This window comes from Amblyomma mixtum, chromosome 4 (genome assembly GCF_055824585.1).
Source record: "Amblyomma mixtum isolate Tamu chromosome 4, ASM5582458v1, whole genome shotgun sequence".
NCBI lineage: Eukaryota > Metazoa > Arthropoda > Arachnida > Ixodida > Ixodidae > Amblyomma > Amblyomma mixtum.
The window spans coordinates 98757522-98777714 of record NC_143015.1 but is presented as its reverse complement, the minus strand read 5'-3'; the positions used below and the strand labels follow the sequence as shown (position 1 = coordinate 98777714).

The window sequence follows — 20193 nt, the reverse complement described above, 5'->3', positions numbered from 1 at the left end:
AACTCCAGTGTCTCCTAATTATCAGGCTTCGACACATCAGCAGCAACTGGCTAGGTTACCGCTTTCATCCCCATTTTTTGTTTCCATTGCGTTGAAGATTAGCGGGGTCGCAGCGTTGCACCAGAGCAAGATGACCAGCGGGGCAGGCTTCTAGATCCGAAGAGCCCGTGCCGGGCGTGCGCTCCGAGCACGCGCTGTCCATCTTTATTTTCTTGTATCGCGGGCTGGTAACGCCGATCTAAGCGCCTGCGCTTTATAGCGTCGCCGGGCACTATAAGGTCCCCCGCCTAGATGGAACGGCGAAATCTACGTGCCGACGGGGCAGAGATGGAGTAGCCACGGCGGCAAGCAGGTCTGCAGGTGGGTCTGCAGTGTAGGTCGGTAGTCCGGGAAGGCAGTCAGGCTGTAGAACCAAGCTCAGGCGGTCGAGCCTGGCTGCTTCGCAACGGGCGAGGGATGCAGAAAGGGGATGGTAATGACAGGGGCAATCGACATGAAAAGTCACCCAGGAAACGTCGACGGGATGGCCGGAAACAAGTCTTCACTGCATCTGGTAGGGCTGACAGTGCACTCGAGGATGGCCTGAAGATAGACCAGCGTCCAGACTTGCGAGCGTTTGCGGTGCGTTGCCCCAGAGGGTGTGGTAGATGGTGCTCGAGGCGGCGAAGCAACTGCAAGGCAGGCGTAGGCGGAATGAGCAACGGGCGGCTGCCATCTGGCGGGAAAGCCGTGGCCGCTTCGATATTGGAAGCGGTAGTTGGAGGAGTAGGGCAGAAGTCCGGCACATCAGCATCGAAAGGAACGTGATGCGCTGGTGCTCCGACCACAGGCAGTGCTGGATGGGGCCCGTCCAAACGCGTCCATGTCGCAAGTAGGCCACCACCTTCGGTGGGTGTCTCGTCTGTCGCGGAGGCAGAGTCACTTGCGAAGCTCACAGATGCCCAGAGAGCCGTGGTAAGCGGTTCGGGTTGCGCTTTATGAGCAACAGGGCTTCTGATGGGGTTTGCAGGCGCGTCTCGCGATAGGAAGGACACATGGGCTCACCGGGAATGGGCATGAGGTGGCGGCCCAGCTAGCGGTGTCAGGCTGCTTTGAAGATGCAAACACCGGCGGAGAGCAAGAAGGGCCCACCACATCAGCGGACTGGTCGGGCTTGAGAGCAAGCGCTGACAGCGGGTCAGGAACCTTTTCAGGCAAAGTGGGGCTGGTGGCAACCGCCATCCTTGTTACTGCTATCACCGGGTTGGCCTTTTCATCCTGCTTCTGATGACAATTAGTGCTCTGCGGACCTTCTGAGGGGCTGGGAGTGGGACAAGCAGGCTTGGTCGTTGTCGGGGGCTCTTTAGCATCAGCGGGCGGCGGCTTCAACCTCACAGCAGAGGCCTGCAGAGCTGTTGGCGGTAGTGACGAGGTAGATGGAGATGCCGGAAGCCTCGGCACGGCTGCTGCCGCAGAGTCGTCCTTGGCTGCAGGAGGCTCTGGCGACAACGCCACTGAAGCGCAAGGAGGCAGGGCCAGAGACACGGGTCGGATAGTAGTGGGAGCAGGACGCGAGGCTAAGCTCATGCGGATCCCACCTGGTGTGGCGTCGAGAGGGACGGCCGGGCTGGAAACGCTGTGCAGGAGTGGCGGCGAGGCGGCGAGGGGCTTCTGAGGCGGGCCGGGTTCTGATGAAGGCTGCGTGGGCGCGAGCGAGGCCGGAGCAGGGCCAGAGGCTGGCGGCGGCGAAAGCGGGTCCGCTGCGCCGTAGAGCGGCGGCGGAACATAGTAGGCGCCGAAGTCAGCCAAGACGGCCGCACGCAGCTCATCGTATGGCCGGCAGCCGAAGGCAGAGTAGGTTAGCCGACGCAGGAGGTCGGGCGGCAGGATGTCGCAAAGGACTGCGTGTTTAAACGGTTGGATGGTAATGCCGTTCAAGTACATCACAGCCTCCAGTTGGGCGCACCACCCGCCGACGCCTGCAGGCCGGAACGCTGGGAGCGGCGGGTCGAGTGGGTCCTGCCAGTACGCCATCCTGGAACGCCGCTGATGAAGAAGGGGCGGTTCGCCAGGTCACCACTGTTGAAGATTTTCGGGGTCGCAGCAGAGAACCAGAGCAAGATGACCAGCGTGGCAGGCTTCTAGTTCCGAACAGCGCGTGCCGGGCGTGCGCTCCGAGCACGCGTTCTCCATCTTTATTTTCTTCTATCGCGGGCTGGTAACGCCCATCTCAGCGCCTGAGCTTTATAGCGTCGCCGGGCACTATAATTGAAAACAAATATTTTCCAGACTGAATGAGAACTCAGTCCTCAAGACTGACGATTTCTCACGTAATTTTTTTAGAGATGTGTAAGCGTTCGAAAAAATTGTCACGCCACGCTTTCTCAAACTTAAAAAAAAGCTATACAATTCGAGCAAAACCTGGCTGTATAAAAATGGTGGATACAGCTCTCTCAAGCTCCCCGTTTTGCGAAAAATCATTTACTGTGTTTGCCAGTGGGCTCCAAAAACCCCGCCGGTAACAGGAAATAAGCTAAATTCGCTGCAAAAAAATATTACTCGCTGCTAGGTGTAGCACATCCTTTCTATACAATTTTGTACAAGCTGACTTAAAGAGCTAGCCGGGATATTTATGCCGCTTGCATATATACGTTCGTTACGTTCAAATCATCAGTATACTGCTGTAACCATTTAGGCTTCCGAAAGAATGCAGGCAGTAGCATATTGAGGGAATGAAGCTCAAGAAAGCTACACGACAAAGCAGGCATCTGAGAGAATTGGCTTCTTCATTCCACCGAAGCAATGACCAGCTGTTAATGCATTCCACCAAGGCATGCGTTTCCTGTGGCTCAGCCTTTCTTGTATCTTTTCAGGGGTTTTTATAATTGGAGCTCAGCCATATGTACCGGTAATTCACCAGTAAGCAATATGTACAGGCAATGAACTACGGGGCAAGACTCGTGCGAGATCCTTACCGCACATATGGGGAAAAAAGGAAGCTGTCAGAAGCCATCAGGAGTACCACTTGAGCAGTCCACATTAACGGAGATAAAATGCCTGTTTCACATCTTTGATTTGCTTGATTTATTTCATATTATTATTATACACATTATTCAGTGAATTTCGCTTTGTGAAAATATTAATATATCGGGGAGAAGATATATGAACGTCATGGCAGAGGCAGCATTTTCGTGAACAATACTTTTTCGTAAACTTCCAATGACGTACGAATCAAGACAAAGCAGCCGCAATAGATACATTTTGAGCGCGAAAAGCAAGGGTGAGAAAGTACGCCAAATTTGTGTGGTTGTAAGGGAGTTACCGCTTCTAAAATACTTTCAAGAAAGTCTCAAACGAGGACGACCAGAAATTTTTTGCTCCACTACTGTGCGGTGCACCTCATTGAAATTTGCAAAAATTGAGGTGCATCTTGTGCTAAAAGACATTTTCGACTTTGAATTCTTAAACACGAAAAATACTATCCGATATCTGACATTTCTATATACCTTCACCATCAGCCTCGCTACGCCCGCTGCAGAAAAAAACTTCTGCCATATCCGTAACCAACCATTGCGAACAAGAGTGTTTTTGAGCGGGAAATAGTTTATGAATGCAATTATTTCTGATAATATAAGATTTTGCTAAGCAATCAAAACATTCGCTATTCACCCGACAGCAGTCTTAATCTTGTATCATCAAGAGCATTTCCCATTGATTCTCTAAGGCAGTCTCAACTTTTCGGTGTGATCGATGAAACACTTTAAAAGATTTTCCTGCATATCATAAGGATGAAACAAAACTTTCAATGTTTCCATAACAGTATCTTACAATATCATAAGGATGAAACATTACTTTCAATGTTTCCATAACAGTAACTTACAAATTTCAAAATTTTTGCCCGAGAAAGTTGGACATGATTTTCAATAAAACCCTCTGAACCAACGGGAAGGGTTCTAGGTAGCCACCAAACCAGTAAAACGCGACCGGTGCGCAATACTCATGGCAAGGCTGATCTGTGTTGGAATTTTTCGTAGCATAATGAAAGGGGAATACTGTCCCTCTTCTATACCGAAAATCTCGAAAAAGATGATTCAGAACCCAACCAAACTTTTCGCATATCGCAAGATATCTACACGGAAATCAATGTATCCATATATGCCTTCTCCAAAACACCGAAACCAACAGTCTAGCAAGGAAACAGCAGTTGGCAATTGGTAGCGCAGTGCTCCAAGCAGTAAGAGAATATGTCTACTCAGGGCAGGTAGTCACCGCTGATCCGGATCATGAGAGGGAAGTAACTAGAATAAGAATGGGGTGGAGCGCATTTGGCAGGTTCTCTCAGATCATGAACGGCAGTTCACCAATATCCCTCAAAACTAAAGTATACAACAGCTGTATCTTACCGGTACTCACCTGTGGGGCAGAAACATGGAGGCTAACAAAGAGGGTTCAGCTTAAGTTGTGTAGCAGCGAAGCGAGCTATGGAAAGAAAAATTATAGGTGTAACGTTAAGGTTAGTTCGTCGCAGCTCTAAGCTTAAACGCCGCCAAGGACACGATAATAGGAAACACGAGACGAACAATCATCAGCCTTACTATGCCCAATGCAGGGCAAAGGCTTATCCCATGTCTCCAATTAACCCCGTCCTTTGCCAGCAGCAGCCACCGTATCCCCACAAATTTCCTAATCTCCTCCGCACACCTAACTTTCCGCCGCCCCCTCCTACAGTTGCCTTCTCTTGGAATCCACTACGTTACTCTTAAAACTTCTACACAAGGGTGGCCAAATCTTGTTCTGGTGAGGGAAGTAAGCTGCAATTCATTGGCATATCCAATCTCGCAAGTCATTGGTTGCAGGGTGTACAAGTCTTTCACCAGAATTGTTTTTCAATGGGTGCCAAAAGACGTTTCTCACATGCGATGTCTTCTCGACACTTCCAACCGAGCACGTCACTAAAGTGCACGGCATGGACTTTATCTTGTAGAGTATAGGCAAACAGCAGCAGGAGTACCTTTACTCTGGGTGATCGAGCATTTACCTTTTGTCCATGCAGTGCGCTCGTCATGTGGGCGTTAGGCTGGTCGCCGACAGCCAGACTCGCCTCGTCCTTACAGCACTAATGGGGCGAAGACCGACCTCCCAGAGGTAAGCCGTTGCCATCCAGGTTTTAATATATTTGCTCGTTGTAATAAGGGAGTAATTATGCACTGATTGTGAAATCGCACTGTTTTGCGCATGAAACACTTTTAGCTCCCCTTTTTGGCCCGCCGCGGGTGACATTGCAGCCATAATGGAGGAAGAACCCAGGGGCGAACTTAAACGAACTTGGACAAAACTTCCAGTCACACCCTATTGCCTATATGTCGAGCTGTTACCAGGACACCATGCAGCGTCGTCTCAGGCCGACGACGGCGCGAGGCGTGAAGGGGCCTACGCTCTCTCCTGCAGCCCGAGTGGTGCACGCATACACCTCGTGACGTGTGAGCCAAGCGAGAGCACGGCGCGACTTGCCCTCCGCGCACGCAACTCATCTCGATCTTAGGCGCGTGCATTGAGGCAGCCTATCTCGTGCGGAGCCATGGCGCGATCCTTCAGTCCGGCGAGGAACCCGCTGCGGACAGTGAGGGCGATGAAAAGTAGTAGTCCTGGGCCACCCTGGACTTTGTCTTATTATTATACCGTATGCAAAAAATTTTATGTAGTAATGGCAAATTTTTCTTTCATGACGTTGCCTCAATCCTCTGCTGGGAAAAACTAAGGACACACCTGAATCCAAATGGTCACATTCTTAGAAATACTTCCCTTAGTGGGAACTAATACATATCGCTGCATTGCCCTCTGGATGGTGTTAAATACATCCAGACTGATGATGCGATGCGACGACGTCTTCCTAATTTGTAGTGGCAAAGTAGCTTTATTCCAGGACAAATTTACCAAATAATTTATTTTTCTTTTCTAAACATGAACAAAAAATATAAAGGCGACTGATGCACTAAGAGACCACTCAGTCAGCCCCTGATAACACAGAGGAGTCTGAGCAACACAGGCTGCCTTACTCGCTTCCACAAAACCGTCTGGTCCAGTTGCCAAGAGACATTGGCTTGGTGCCTCACTCTGTTGTCGTCAGGCAGGGCAATAAATCTCATTAAGGTGTTGGTCGGGGCTGTTTGGAAGACCACGTTTGAAGTAACCCTACTGAAAAATCCGGTATGAATTTTAAACCGGAACCGCATACCGGGTTATTGTACAGGATTTGAGATACCGGATTACCGGAATATCCTGTATAAAACAGGATAGTCCTGTATAATACAAGAGTCTCCTGTTTTGTACAGGATACTCCGGTAATCGGGTATCGCAAATCCTGTACAATAACCCGGTATGTGGTTCTGGTTTAAAATTCATACCGGATTACAGGACAGTCCTGTATTCTACAGGCTAGGCCCGTATTATACAGGAGGGCCCTGTATCACAGGACAAAGGCAGGAATAAAATGCTTCAATATATTCCACTTGGACTAAATCTGCCCAAAAACTGGGGCCATAAGTGTACATGCCAAATGCTGCAATATACGGAGCCTCGGAAACTGGTAATCCGCGATTATCAGCGACTCGTATTGCAGTCGATGTGCAATTGTGTTATTTGCTCCCAGCTTTTACCAAGTATTGGTAGCATGGTGAGTATTATAATGCATCAAAAAGTCCAAAAGGTGTTTATTTTTTTTTGCATGTCTTGAACCAGCTCACTGAGGTAATAATTTAACTCTTTGCGGCAATCTACCGGCGCTGGGGTCTCTACAGGGTGCTGGCCAATGAAGTAGTGAAAAGCACCTGCAGAAAAGAAAATATGATTGGTAGTACATAATGCCCCCACCTTATCATTTAATTGGGCACTGACACACAACATAACGCATTGAGCACTTTGACATGCAACTTACGGCCAATGGCTTGTAGCTTTTCAGGGGTCATTGGCTTGCTGCCCACTGTCGAGGCTTCTGACTTCAAGTTCCGATGGCAAGCTTGCCCTGTAACGCTCCTTTCCAGGAGTGGTGGAGTCGTCCAAAGGCTGCGTCCTTGCAGAAAGGCGAATCTTTGGGTGCCACCATAACTGCTGCCCACGTTGCCGAAGGAATAAAAATTCCATTCCCGAGGTAGACCTGTATGCAATAATTACAAATGCATACCCCAGTAGCACAAACGGGGCTCGTGAATTGCGGGCCCTCGCGGGCCCAGACAAGCCACAGACAAGCAAGGCGTCTCAAGACGCCAGGCCCTGAGCATTGGCAATGCTCAGTATCGTGAATGCACCTCACGCATTCCATATTTGAATCAATAATGTATTGAAAATCTGCGTCGTAACATTGGTGTGTAAACAGGTTGCTCGGACGATTCCGATGCTTGCCTGGTCATCCTCCATTATTTACGGCACATACCGCAGCATCGATGCGATGCTTGATGTTTGTTCAAGGGCTTGAGCCGCTTCCCCTCAGGACGCTTATCGATGATTGCTCCCGCACATGTGCACCACATGCCTCTGTAAAGAAAGAATACAAACTATAAAACTAATTTTAGTCGTGTTATCATGAAGGACAAGCAATTTCGGTATGTAACTGAAAGAAAATTTTGCGCTATTTCGTCCCTCTACGCTGTGCAATCTACAAAGTTTTAGCTAAAAAGACACTGGACAGTTAGAACGTTTCTGTTGACGCCGAGCATATACCCGAGACGGAGGGAGTACTTAAAGAACAGAGTGATTTAAAATGCGTAATTACGTCCTAGCAGCACGACGTCGCCGTCATAAAATCCGCCTTCACCGCCGTGGCCTCCACCGGTCAAATGTTCACCACTCACGTCTTTCGGAGCGAAGTCATTCATCACTGAGACAAGAATGATAGGGTTCCACCATATTTGCACTGGACGTACGCATGAAAGGCGATGTCATCTTTGATCATGGATTTATCAAGGCAACACGAACAAAGGCGCAAAAAATTGTATAACACAAATTCAACGCCAACGAGCGAGTGCCAGCGTGTTTTCGCAGCTACCTTCATCGCTTGACACTCAACCCAGCCACAGGAGAGAAAAACCTGTTCCAAACAAACGCAGGAAAGGCGGGGGAGGACTTCTGCATAAAGTCACCGCGCTGCGACCGGGCACAGTGAACAAGCAGAATCGGAACCTCCTCGCCACTTCATGGAAGCCTCGCGGGGAGCGTGGTCGGGAGGGCGGCTTAAAATGCTCGGTCGTGGGTTGTAGAGTGAGCGCCTCCGCGCCGCTTCGGGGAACGGCACTGGAAGGGACAGGACAGACACAGAGGAGCCCAAGGGGAAGGAACAAAGGCCGATAGAAAAGCCAGGAATGCGCAGGTTTTTTTTTTTTTTGCGACCGGACCCAGGAAAAGCAAAGGCGGTGAGGAGAGAAAAGAAAAAGCTTTAAAAAAAATTGCGCAAAGACGGGTTACTCGTGAGGTTTATACAGTTGGTTTTTGTTTTTATTTTGTTCTCTCGAGCGCTGTATCATTTATCTAGCACGAAGCGTCGCCCTTCAGGGAACAACCCAAGCTGCCGGCTCCGTTGAATTAACCTTTTCTTGTTCGTCGATAGAAATGTTCTGGGTGATTTGTGATTAGTATGTGTTCCTGATGGAGTGAAGGGTGGAGCCGCTCGCGATGACGCTTGGACAAGTTGCGTTATCAATGGGCGATCACTTGAAGAAGAAGTGCAAAGAATTCCTGCACGAAAACCAAGAATTTTCTTTCTCCATCGATGCGTCGCTAGAGGCTGCCGCTAGCGAACATTAAGAAAGCTGCTGCAATGAACGCGACAGTAACAAACCTTTTTGAGCCTCTGGCGCAGTCACCGGAGGCTCGCCGTGTTTATCAGCCAGTCTTGAAGTTCTGCACTGTGAAATCCAGAGTAATCTTGGAAGGACTTACGAAGGCTGCTGGCGGATATATACTAGCCGTTTGCCCGCACACAGCCGCTCTGGCCAACGTTTTTAGATTAGGTCAGTTGGAAAACTCCCCGTCGGAGGCGGCCCTATCGCGTATCCTAGCCCAGCAGTGGCGCTGGCGTCGCGTTGAGATTGGCGTGGAAAGAGGCCGTCGCCCGCTGCAGCCGTGCCAGCCGAGTTCGGTGCTTTGTTTGCTGTGCATTTTTTCGGTGTCGATCGCTGGTGCGCGCTCAAAACAGTTACTTCACTCGCACTGTGTCTTTCTGGGTTTCTTTCTAGGAATGTGACATGATGATCGTGTGCCGTTGTGTTGTACTCCAAGCTTGACGCGTTATCAACATGCCGACGTGCAGCGCGCCGGGCTGCCGAAGTGGATATGCTTCGGAAGAAAAAACGTGCGGTCTGCGCCACTTCTTCAAACCTCCGAATGACCCCGAAGTGCTCAGGGCGTGGGCAGCTGCCATTCCGCGAAAAGCCTTCAAGGTGACAACAAAGACGTACATTTGCGATGTACATTTTGAGCCGGAGGACCTGATCACTTGCTACGAGCACACCGTTAACGGTAGCACTGTTCGAATTCCACGAGGACGGTGGACTCTTAAGCCAGGTGCGGTGCCACGAATTTTTCCAAATATTCCTGTGCACCTCTCAAAGCCAAAGGCATCGAAGCCGGGAAGGAAACCCCCGAAACGAAGAGATACAGTGAATCACGATTTTCCCTTGTCGGAAAGTAATAATGCGTGCTACGTAAACTGCGAAAATGTCGTTCCCGATGAAACTGGGACCCCTTCCGAAGCAGAACTGGAGTCAGATGAAACAACTTGGATTCCTGCATTCCAAGGGCGCTCAAAGTTTGAGTCCTGGAATGTGGAGCTCGTGACCGAGGAAGTAATTTTCTTCAAAATTGCTGCAAGCAACGGTATTGTTACTATTGACAGGGCTGTAGTTGTGAAGAAAGACTTCACTGTTGCTGTGAGCTCAAGGGGAAAGCTTGTTCCTCCGTGTGTATATACCGAGTGCGGTTCGGGAAATCAACTGCAGCTCTCGAGCTTGAAAAAAGTGTCGTCCTTTCTGAACTATGTTGACAGCTTAAATGTGTGCACGGGTTGCCATTGTAGTTTATTTCCGTCAATTGCGGCCGCAACAACTGCTCTCAAAAGCCACAACGTGTGGAGGAACACAAAGTGCTTTGGGCTCTCTCAGCAAAGCTTGTGCCCACCATGCAAAAGCACAAGGAAGAATCTCTGTGCTCGAGAGAAGCGAAACCGAGCAATGAAAGGAAAGGATTTGACCAAACCTGAACAAAGATTTTGCTCAAAAGCAAGAAACTTAAGGAAGAAAGTTATTAGAGCCACTATTTTCCGGCAAAAAGCGAAGAAAGAAATTCGTGCAATGAAGATGCAGCTTAACAAAGTTTCAAGCAGTGAAATTGACAAAGTTGTAGAGGGTCTTCCTCATGCACAACAGCTCGCTCTTCGTTCAGCATTGAAAACTTCCACAGCAAAGTCAGCCAGAGGAAAGCGCTACGAATCCGAATGGTTGATGACTTGCCTCCTCCTAAAGATCTCGAGTCCTGCGGCTTATAGGCTGATGTCGAAGATGAACCTATTGCCATTGCCTACTTCTTCACGGCTGAAACAAATTATCAAAGGAATGCCTTGCGAGTTTGGCTTTAATAAGGTTTCACTTGCCAGCATTGGTGCATTTATGCAACGAGAAGAAGGAGCCAGGTGCAATGGAACGCTCATTCTAGATGAAATGAAAGTGCGCCGAACTGTCGCATTTAACAAACAAACCTATAAGGTTGATGGGTTTGTTGATTATGGCGATGACGAGCAGTCAACTGCAGTGGCAGATCATGCACTTGTTCTTATGTTTGTGCCGCTCTTTCATTCGTGGGTGTAACCAATCGCCAGCTTGGCAACAAAAAGTGCTGCTCCTGGGAGAGTCCTGGCAAGGATAGTTTTAGAAGCCATCATAGAGCTTCATAAACAAAAGGCCACAGTAGTAGCAGTTATCAGTGATGGAGCAAGCACAAACAAGGCCATGTGGTCAACATTCGGCATCACAGGCAACTTTCATGCACCCAAGCACAAAACTGAGCACCCATGCGATCCCGACAAGTGGCTGTACTTCCTTTGTGATGTGCCTCATATCATTAAATGTGTGAGGAACCATCTCCTTCGCCACAAGTACGGCATGGTGAGTATAAACTATTCTTAGGTTAGCTTGAACTAAGGTTTTCCTGCACACCTAAGGTGTTTGCTTCTACTCTCAAATAATATTTTCTATATATTTTTACTTACAGATTGGTGAACACAAGGTAAACTTCGATCATTACCGTGTACTGCAGGAAGTCGAGAGCAAACAGCAGCTTCGTGTGGTACCGAAGCTGACAAAGGAGCATGTGAACCCTGACAATTTGAGGAAAATGAATGTGAGACTGGCTGTGCAGGTTGGTGCATACAAATATTGTTTGCAGTTGGTCCAAATTCTTCCATGCATGTGCTTAACCTGTCGGAACTTCGTACTGTACAGCTTTTCAGCCGTAGCACTGCAATCGGCCTAAAAGTGTACAAAAGACTTCAACAGCCCGGTCTGGAAAATTGTGATGGAACAGCTCAGTTCACATCATTGGTGAACAATCTCTTTGATGCCCTAAATGTGAAGCTGCCACGGTTTGGGATCCGAAGCTGATCGAAAGAAATTGAGGTATGTAAAAATTAGCCTAATGGAATGTAACTTTTTTTTGGATATACTAATGAATGTTACATGCCGGTTTGTTTTTAAGGTCATAAAAGAATTCCTCGGGCTCGTAAATGCAACTGAGGAGAACAACATCAGGAAAGGAACTGTCATGTTTGCGTCACAAGTGACCATGGAGTCTCTCCGAGTGACTCTGGCATCTGTCCTAGACCTGATCACCGACCTGCTTTCCCAAGGAGCGCAATATGTTCTGACTGGAAAACTGAACCAGGACCCCTTGGAGGTAAGAAATCTGGAAACTTTATGCAACGTTACATATCTGCTATTTCAGAGGTGCAAATGTTTGTAAATTTTCTGGCGAAGCAGACTTCACTTAATATTTTCTCTGACTTTCAGAGATTTTTTGGAGTCACTAGAAGCTTTGGAGGGGATGAAGACCACCCAACCATCGTGAGCTTCTCGCACATATACAGACTACTAAGCCTGTACACGCCCATAAAGACTTGCATCACTGGCAATGTTGCGGCAGAGCCAACACTCGTGCTTGCTGCTGTTCAAGAAACCATGAAGGCAGGAAAGAAAGAACGCCTGGCAACACATGAAGAACTCCAAAATGTGATCACGTTAAAACTTTCCAAGCTCTGCAGTCCTTCAAAGGATGTTCCGGCTAAGGGAAGCACTGCTCCAGATCATGGATACAGCATGCCTGATGCACAGGACTGTGTTGTGTACTACTTATGTGGTTATCTTGTGCACTCCTTTTTGAAGCACGAGAAGTGTGCTGCCTGCATCAGCAAAATTCAGTCATCACATACGCAGTGCCCAGAAGCTTTTTTAACTCTGGAAAGAGAATTCAAGGAAGGCTGCCTTAAATATCCCTCGTGGGAGCTATTCAACATGTTTAGAAGCATTGAAAGCAAGATCTCCGCTCTCCTGCAAGAAAACAGCCTCTGTGTAGACACCTTCTGGGAAATTCTGGATTTACTCAAAGGCTCTGGTGTGCTAGGAGTTGGGTGCTGTACCCACAGGGACACTCTGACAGCAGAACTTCTGAAGTACTACATAGTCTTGAGAATGCACTTTGCAGCAAAGGATGCTTGCAAACAGTTAACTGCTTGTGGCACAATTGCCTCGGTCAGAAAGAAGGTGAAGTTGATGTAGACTGGCTTCATGGGCAAATAAATGAATCCATAGTGCTTAAAGACATGCACCAAATAAAGATTATAGAAGAAGATGCTTTGACTTTATATTTTTCACGCGAGTGTTTGTTGCATTTTTGTTGTATTTTTTTTATATTGTAACAAGACTGCATTTGTAACATTATTCATTTCCTGCGCGAAAATCGCATGTGCTGTGAATTGTTCTCTTTTAAACATTCAACATTTCATGCATAACTGCTGCACAAACTGCCATGTAAAGTGGGTGGGGACCCAGTCAAGCTTGCCTCAGAGCAGCTTTTTGTCCCCACTCCCTGCGTTTTTATTTGTACTAAAAATGCAAAATAGAGATTGATTGATTGATTTGTATTGAACTGCGCTCCTTGCATTTCACTTAACCTTGAGCTTATTTCTCTTCCATCCTTACAAACCTCTTCCCAGCTGTTAAGGACATTAAGGGTAAAGTTAGACATCCCAGAAGTGAGACGAGTTTACCGATCGGAAGCAAGGTATCATCGCGGAGCCTAATCGCATAAAAAGGACAGTTTCAACTCTGAAAGGTGATTAAGGATACATTTTTCACGTTGTAGTTGGTCGTTTTGTAAATACATTCTTGCACTCAATTTATGAGCCGGCCTAAACATGCACTTAGAGTGACCATGGGCACGCCTGCTTGAAAAGCGCAGCCGTGTGTCGAAATATACCCGACTGAGGTATAGACTAGCCCTATTGGAAGCGACAACGCAAAACCGTCTCGAATATGGTTCGTGTTAAGAGGGCCGCGCCGGAGCGTCAGCGCGAAGCAGCCGCCGACGTCCGTCAGCTGGCTCAAGCCGATTGCCTAGTTCAACCATTTTTTTCCCGAGACTACAACCACGGCTTTTATTTTATTTCGGTGTGTAACTATCATTAAACCAGCTGTTCTGAGCTGCTTTAAGGCCTTTGCATTGATGCGAAAGCTGATTGCATCTGCCGTTCAGCACGGATTGCTCGGAGAAATAGCAGACGAACCCAGACGCAGCAATCCAACGCGACCGCAGCGCCGCCGCTGAGCGGGATACGGAAGGGGCCCGCTCCGTCTACATGGCGAGCGCGCGCTCTTCCCCAACTGACCTAATCTAAAAACGTTGGCTCTGGCTTTGTCAGGGTGCTGCACGGGAAGCCAATATAGGGAACCTGCAATCGTCGGGCGGCGCCACCAGCGCGCCGACATCTGCGCCACCAACGGAGAAGTCACCAACCACGCAGGCGCTCCTTCGTGTGTCGGCGCCGTTGCAGCGCCTCTTTTCGGCGTGGCTTCCGACCGTGTCTGTGACGTTACGAACATCCTCAACGTTTCACCACAACTGCGTTTGCTCAGGACGTTTTTTTTTTCCTTTTTTTGCACTCGGCAGCATCCGGAAAGCGCAAGCTACCCGCACTGTCGCGGGTTGTCCATTGCGGATTCAAGCCAGTCGACGTCCTCGACGAGTATTTTGCTTGTGCTGATGGTGTCATTGGCTCCTGCTGCCTCAGCTGTGTGGGAAAAAGCTGATTCGAGGCCAGCAGGTGATGCAGTGGCAGCAGGAGGGGCAGATGACCCAGAGTGCCGCTGTTTCCACCTGCCCATTTTATAGAAGCTTTAATGCCACTAAATCTTGCTTGTCAGCACACACGGCTTTTGTTTTGGTGCACGCAACATTCAGATTTCTTGGTAGAGACCAACCGCTCTGCGGTAAAGCTAATTACAAAACACACGCATCTAAAAGTCCCAGCTTTCACAGCAAACTTGAGCCCAAGCAGCACATCACAGACAAGCTTACCTGTTAAATCGAGCCAGCTGAGGAGAAGGCGAAGTGGAATGCTTTTTGTACACCCTCGGGATTATTGTAAGTCCAAGGAGAGGGCTCAGTCGGGCTGGTTGGTTGATGTTAATTGGTACCACGAAACAGCGCTGACGGACGGGGCGGAAGAAGAAGAGATACACATGCGCTGAACTAGCAACCAAATGGTTTATTGCGAAAAAAAAGGAGGGGGTGGGGGAAGCAATATAAAGAAGCAGGGCAAGCCAAAGCACAGATGGGAAGCAAATGCGGGACGAACATGACGTGACATACATACGGGAGCTATCAACGCATCACTGATAAAGAAAGGCGAGCTCCTGTGTGAATAGAGCCACCGATGGTTGGCTTACACATGAGTTGTCTAATGCGTGAATGTGAAAAGCCTCTGATATCAGGCGCCAGGTGTGATCTGTATACTTGGCGATAATAGTGGTTTGGTTCACAAACTCCTCACATTCATTGCCATCCGCGGAATGAATGACCATGTTATTTCGGCGTGACCTGTTTTCAGTGTCTTTCGCCTGTTCGCGTAGCCATTAGTTGACGCACCGTCCGGTCTCCGCGATGTAAAAACGGCCGCATGACAGACCTTGTAGACTTCGTAGAAACCATCCGGTTGTTAGTTCAGCGCATGTATCTTTCTCTTCTTCTGTCCCGTCCGTCAGCGCTGTTTCATCGTACCAATTAATTACTGTAGGTCCATAGCCAGGGTGGTTTTCAATAATTGCGCTTTCTTCGCCATTCACAAAATGCTTGGAGCACACCCTCGAATTCCTGTTCGGCTGCCAGCTTGAGGTTTCCCAAAACTTAAACGAGTAAAACACGAGTAATTACCATCAATCTGCTGCAACATATGTAGCTAAGTCAACCAACGAAAGGGTCATTACTAAAACAAGAAAATGCGCTACGTATACAAATTATTTATGTAGGTATCATACTAACTTCATACACTTCACACAGACCGTTTTCTCCCCTGCCTAAGTGCGGGAACTATATTTCAGTTTTAAGAATGGACAGCAGATTACGCACTAACACAATAAATAGTTCTGGATAATTCGCATGAGTGAACAGCGACAGCGGACATTAAAGGCGCCTGACAGCGTCGGGCACTGGGCGTTTTTTATTGCGTAAGCACCAATTCGATGGGTACCGACCCCGAGCAAAATCGTCCCTTGTCGTGTTGTCGGTTAGCAGCTGGCCTTGAGCGAGTGTTCCGTCCCGCGACACTGCCCGCTCACCGCCTTCTACTTGGCACCAATTCGGTGATTCTGACCCGAGAAAAATATTCTCTTGCACGTCCGCAGCTGACCTAGCGCGAGCACTCCGTCTCGCGGCACTGCCCGCTCATCGTCGTCTTCTACGTAGCACAAATCCGAGCTTTCGCTCCGATTCGAATGTAGCAAACATTCTCTGCAGTTTTTGTCCGCCGGCATGAACCACGCACCACCGCGAAGAGCATGTTGTGTCCAGACAAAATAAATGCCGTCCAAAAAGGAGGACGGCTTCTTTCGTAGTAGTTGCGGTGAACATGTCTACGAGTAGTTACGTCGTCATCCTCAGAAAACAATTAAGCGCCACAAAAGACGAAGAAGAGTGGGTCGCGAACTCATGCCAAAGGTCATGGTACACTTTATTTCAACAGGACGATATGCCGCCTCGTGCAAACTATCCGTACCCTGACAAAACTGTTACCCTATTGAGCCAGCTGAAAAATGAACCACGTCTTTGGCTACTTTCGTAACGTGCGGAAATTACCGTTTACAAATAGGAATACACTTCCGCGACTCGTCGCACGGCGGTAATCCATTTCTGCCTTCTTGTTTTCTTCCAAGACTTCGACGGAAAGCTGTACAGCTTGACGCCCGGCGTTCTTTTTTCGCGACTGTGGCAGTCTTTGACAGAGCAATACCTGCGCCCACTTGACATCTTTGGCAGGGGTGTGGTTGCACGGTTCCGATGGTGCCGTCGAGTCCTCAACTGCAGAAATAACCGCACCTACTTCGGACGCGAAAGAAAAAAGCCCAGAAATCCCACGCTAAGCAACTTCAGCAATGCAAAGCCCGAGCGTGCGAGCGCCTTCGAGCTTCTTGCGTGGGCCGCCTGAGGGCGCGACCTGTTCGGTCAAACTGCATTGCAGGGTGCCTATGGCGGTTGCCCGCAAATCACCTTCATGCAGCCCCCGCCTTTCATGCACAAACTGCATGTTTTGCCACTGCGAAGTTCACGCTTAGCCCTTTTCTTTTCCTAGCCCTTTCAACAAGACCGTGTGTGTGTTGATTATCGCACTTATGCGCACGCTGCCCCCCCACCCCCCTTCCCCTAAAAATATCTGCTGGCGTACAGCAGTCAATCTGCAGACCAAGCACCAAAACCGCAGCACATATCGCTCTGAATACAGGCTGGTATGTCCGGTTTGAGCTCCGTACCGGACTAGTCTGTCCGGTTTGAGCTCCGTACCGGACTGGTCTGTCTGATTTGAGCTTCGAACCGGGAATGGACTGCCCGGTATGAGCTCCGTACCGGAACGGTCTGTCCGGTTTGGGATCGATACCGGACCGGTATGAACCGGTATAGCCATCAAACCGGACGGGTCTCGCCGGTATGAGAGTCATACCGGACCGGTATGAAACCGATATGTTCCGGTAATATCCGGTTTGCCGCTATACCGGATTTTTCAATAGGGAAAGCGCGCAGAAAGACGCGTAATAGTGAACATAACCGACAAGGACTCATTCTAGCTGCTGTCATCAAAACAGGCAAAAAGTAATCTATAGGACATGGTTGCTCCGAAATACGCGTGACGAATTTTGCGGAGATGGCTTCCTGACGGCAATGAAAAGAGCTTTTTTCCTCTCAGTTGTGGTTTCTGTACGAAACCGCAATACAAAACCTTATACGAGACCTTAAACCACATACGAAACTGTACGAAACGAACTACACGACACCTGTGTTTTCTATACGAAACCGCTGCTGTCGTATAGTAGGTTTTTTACGTTTTCGTACAGTTGGCTGTAGTGTTGGCTGTGGTTTCTATACGAAACCACAGGCAATACGAAAAGGAAGGAATATAATCCATTACTAGGGGAAAAAAGCAGACTTCCATGGGCATCACGCAGCCCCAACTTCTTTGCTCACAGATGCATATGAGTTAGGGTTTGACGCCAGAATATTCATAGTGGTAGGTGAAAGCAATGCAAAGAGGGGCAAGCCCTCTTCCTTCCCCCTTCCCCGCTTAGGCAACCCTTAGGGGGCTGCCCTTAAAGGGCAAAGGAGAGCTCTTGGAGGGCTATCCGCTTCAAGGCGTCGGTAAACATCCCGCGCTGGTCAGCCCGCGCGAAGAAGTTGAGAGGGGAGCAGTTCTTCGTGGCGTTAAGATAAGACAAATATAAACTGAACAAAAGGCAACAACAAGATCTTCACATGCTCGCTAGCCCACAAGAGTGCCTAAATAAGACGGCTGTCTTACTGGGAAAGGTTGTGAAGAGGCGCTCGGCAAGTTTTGATGCGGCTCAGCAGAATTTAACACTCGCCTGTCAGCTTTCCTGGCCTGCGACTTCGGCGCAAGTGCTTCTGGTCTGGAGGACAAAACATGCGACTTGTGATAGTGGTGCAGAAGGTGCGATGTGTACCGAGGCACCTCTAGTCGGGAGAAGGCAGCGGGAAAATAATCAACACATGCAAAAACAAGGAGGAAACAGGCAATCCCTTCATCGGTCATGCCCCTTTGCTTTAAGCGAGCTGTACTGTGCGATATCAGTGCACGGTAAAGAACCCCAGGTGGTCGAAATTTCTGGCGCCCTTCACTACGGCGTCCCTCATAGCCTGAGCCGCTTTAGAACGTAAAACTCCCACAAACAACGTGTTGTGTGTGTGACGCAGCAGTCCGAGATCAAGCTCTGAGGACTGTTGTGCTCCCAGGTGTTCTGTACATATTAGAAAAGGGGACCGGCTATTTCGCTTTGCCCGTGGCAGTGCACGTAGAAAAAAATGTAAATCGGAGTTCAAGCGAGACTGCTACACCAAAAGTAAACTCTGAGTATGCGTGATAAGGCATGCGAAATGTTTGCTTTCCAGAACAATTTCTACTGGGGATGGAGGAAAAAATTGGAGACGACACTTAAGCATCACGTTAACAGTATGACGTGATAGCGTAATGGGTTAGGCTTTCTATTCTGAGCAGTTTGACACCTCTGAACGCATTTTTCATTTTTTCAGTTGTTTCATTTAGTTAATTGATCAATTATGCACTCTAACTTTTCTTAATTAGCATAATCAAGCATTGGCTTTTTATTCTGAGCATTTTGACACATTTGAATCACTTTTTTCCATTTTTTTAATTTCCTTAATTAATCAATTTAATTACCATGATTTCATGTAATGCCGCTATGCAATGCCCCGCCTAGGCGTCCTTAAGAAAAAATACACATGATGATCACCTCGTCATCTATTACACAACAATCAATCATCAATAACTAGAACCCCTAATTGCCACGATACTTTTTTTACGAGGCCCACGAATATAGGTCACCGGTTTAAATCCCTGGCGTGAGCTAGGCTCTAACTTGCAAAGTTTATGCACCGTGAAACGCTGAATCGTATAACATCATCCGGAACATTCTGCGGAAAATGGTTGGCATGAGATTTTTTTACGCAGCTTCCCGATAATTTTCGACATGCGGTGCTGACTACTCCGTCGGCTTTTCGACCGAACGAGCTGTGTAGGTAATCGCGTAATAAAGCACAGCTTAACTTTGCTTCTTTTTTATTACTGAATTTATCAGCCATGAAAGGCGGCTTCTCGCATTTGATTTCCAGGTGAACGAGAAGCTGTCATTGGCGAATATGCAACTGCAGCTCGAAATAAGTGATCCTGATTGTTGGAAAATAATTGAAAAATAGTATGTCCGGGTCACGTGATTGCACAGGAATATGCTACTCATGCTGCAAGACATTTTTGCTACTATGACGAAACACAGCGCAAAAGGAATGGGACAGAAGAGAACCACCACACAAGTGCACCGACTGTTCTCAAGGCGCCGACTTTCTCGGCAGATTAGCTGCGAAAGATGATGTATTTAAGAGTAACTCCTTTATAAGAATGGTCTAAATACAGGCTATAGACTTCTTATTGACTCTATTGACATATAGACATTGTTTTATGTCTATTCATAGTCTATAGACTGTCTATAGACAAAAAGTCTACTAAATGTCAATGGCCATAATTCTATAGGTTGTCTATAGAAGGTCTATGGGATTTGTATTGCCTGTCTGTCGTCTGTCGACACACTGCAGACTGTCTAAAACTTTTTTAAGGGTTAACCCCGATTCCCTTTTTAAACAATCTCTGGTACCATCCTGCCTTGCTAGAATGCCAGATTTCCTGAATTCCACGCCGCAGCTGCAGTTGCCTCTTCGAAACGGCCCGCCGCCGCATGGCGCTCAGTGAAGCCGAATGGGAGAGTGGGACCCAACATGCCTCCGGGACATGAACGTTTGAGTGCAGTGGGGCCGTGCGGGGGCCCAAGGACCGACGTGTCCAAAACTCCCTTGTTATAAATAAAGTTTTCATCATCATCCCCC

General features: G+C 48.2%; 1 long non-coding RNA gene and 1 pseudogene across 1 annotated transcript in view; both read left to right on the top strand.

Moving 5' to 3' along the window:
• LOC149347572 (uncharacterized) overlaps positions 1 to 20193 on the top strand; it is a 55613-nt gene that overhangs the window by 32151 nt on the left and 3269 nt on the right. Inside the window, exon 7 of the long non-coding RNA XR_016292540.1 lies at positions 5033 to 5124. This is a non-coding gene — a long non-coding RNA (uncharacterized LOC149347572). The remainder of the gene's footprint in view (positions 1 to 5032; positions 5125 to 20193) is intronic.
• On the top strand, positions 9217 to 12875 carry LOC149347573 (uncharacterized; annotated as a pseudogene).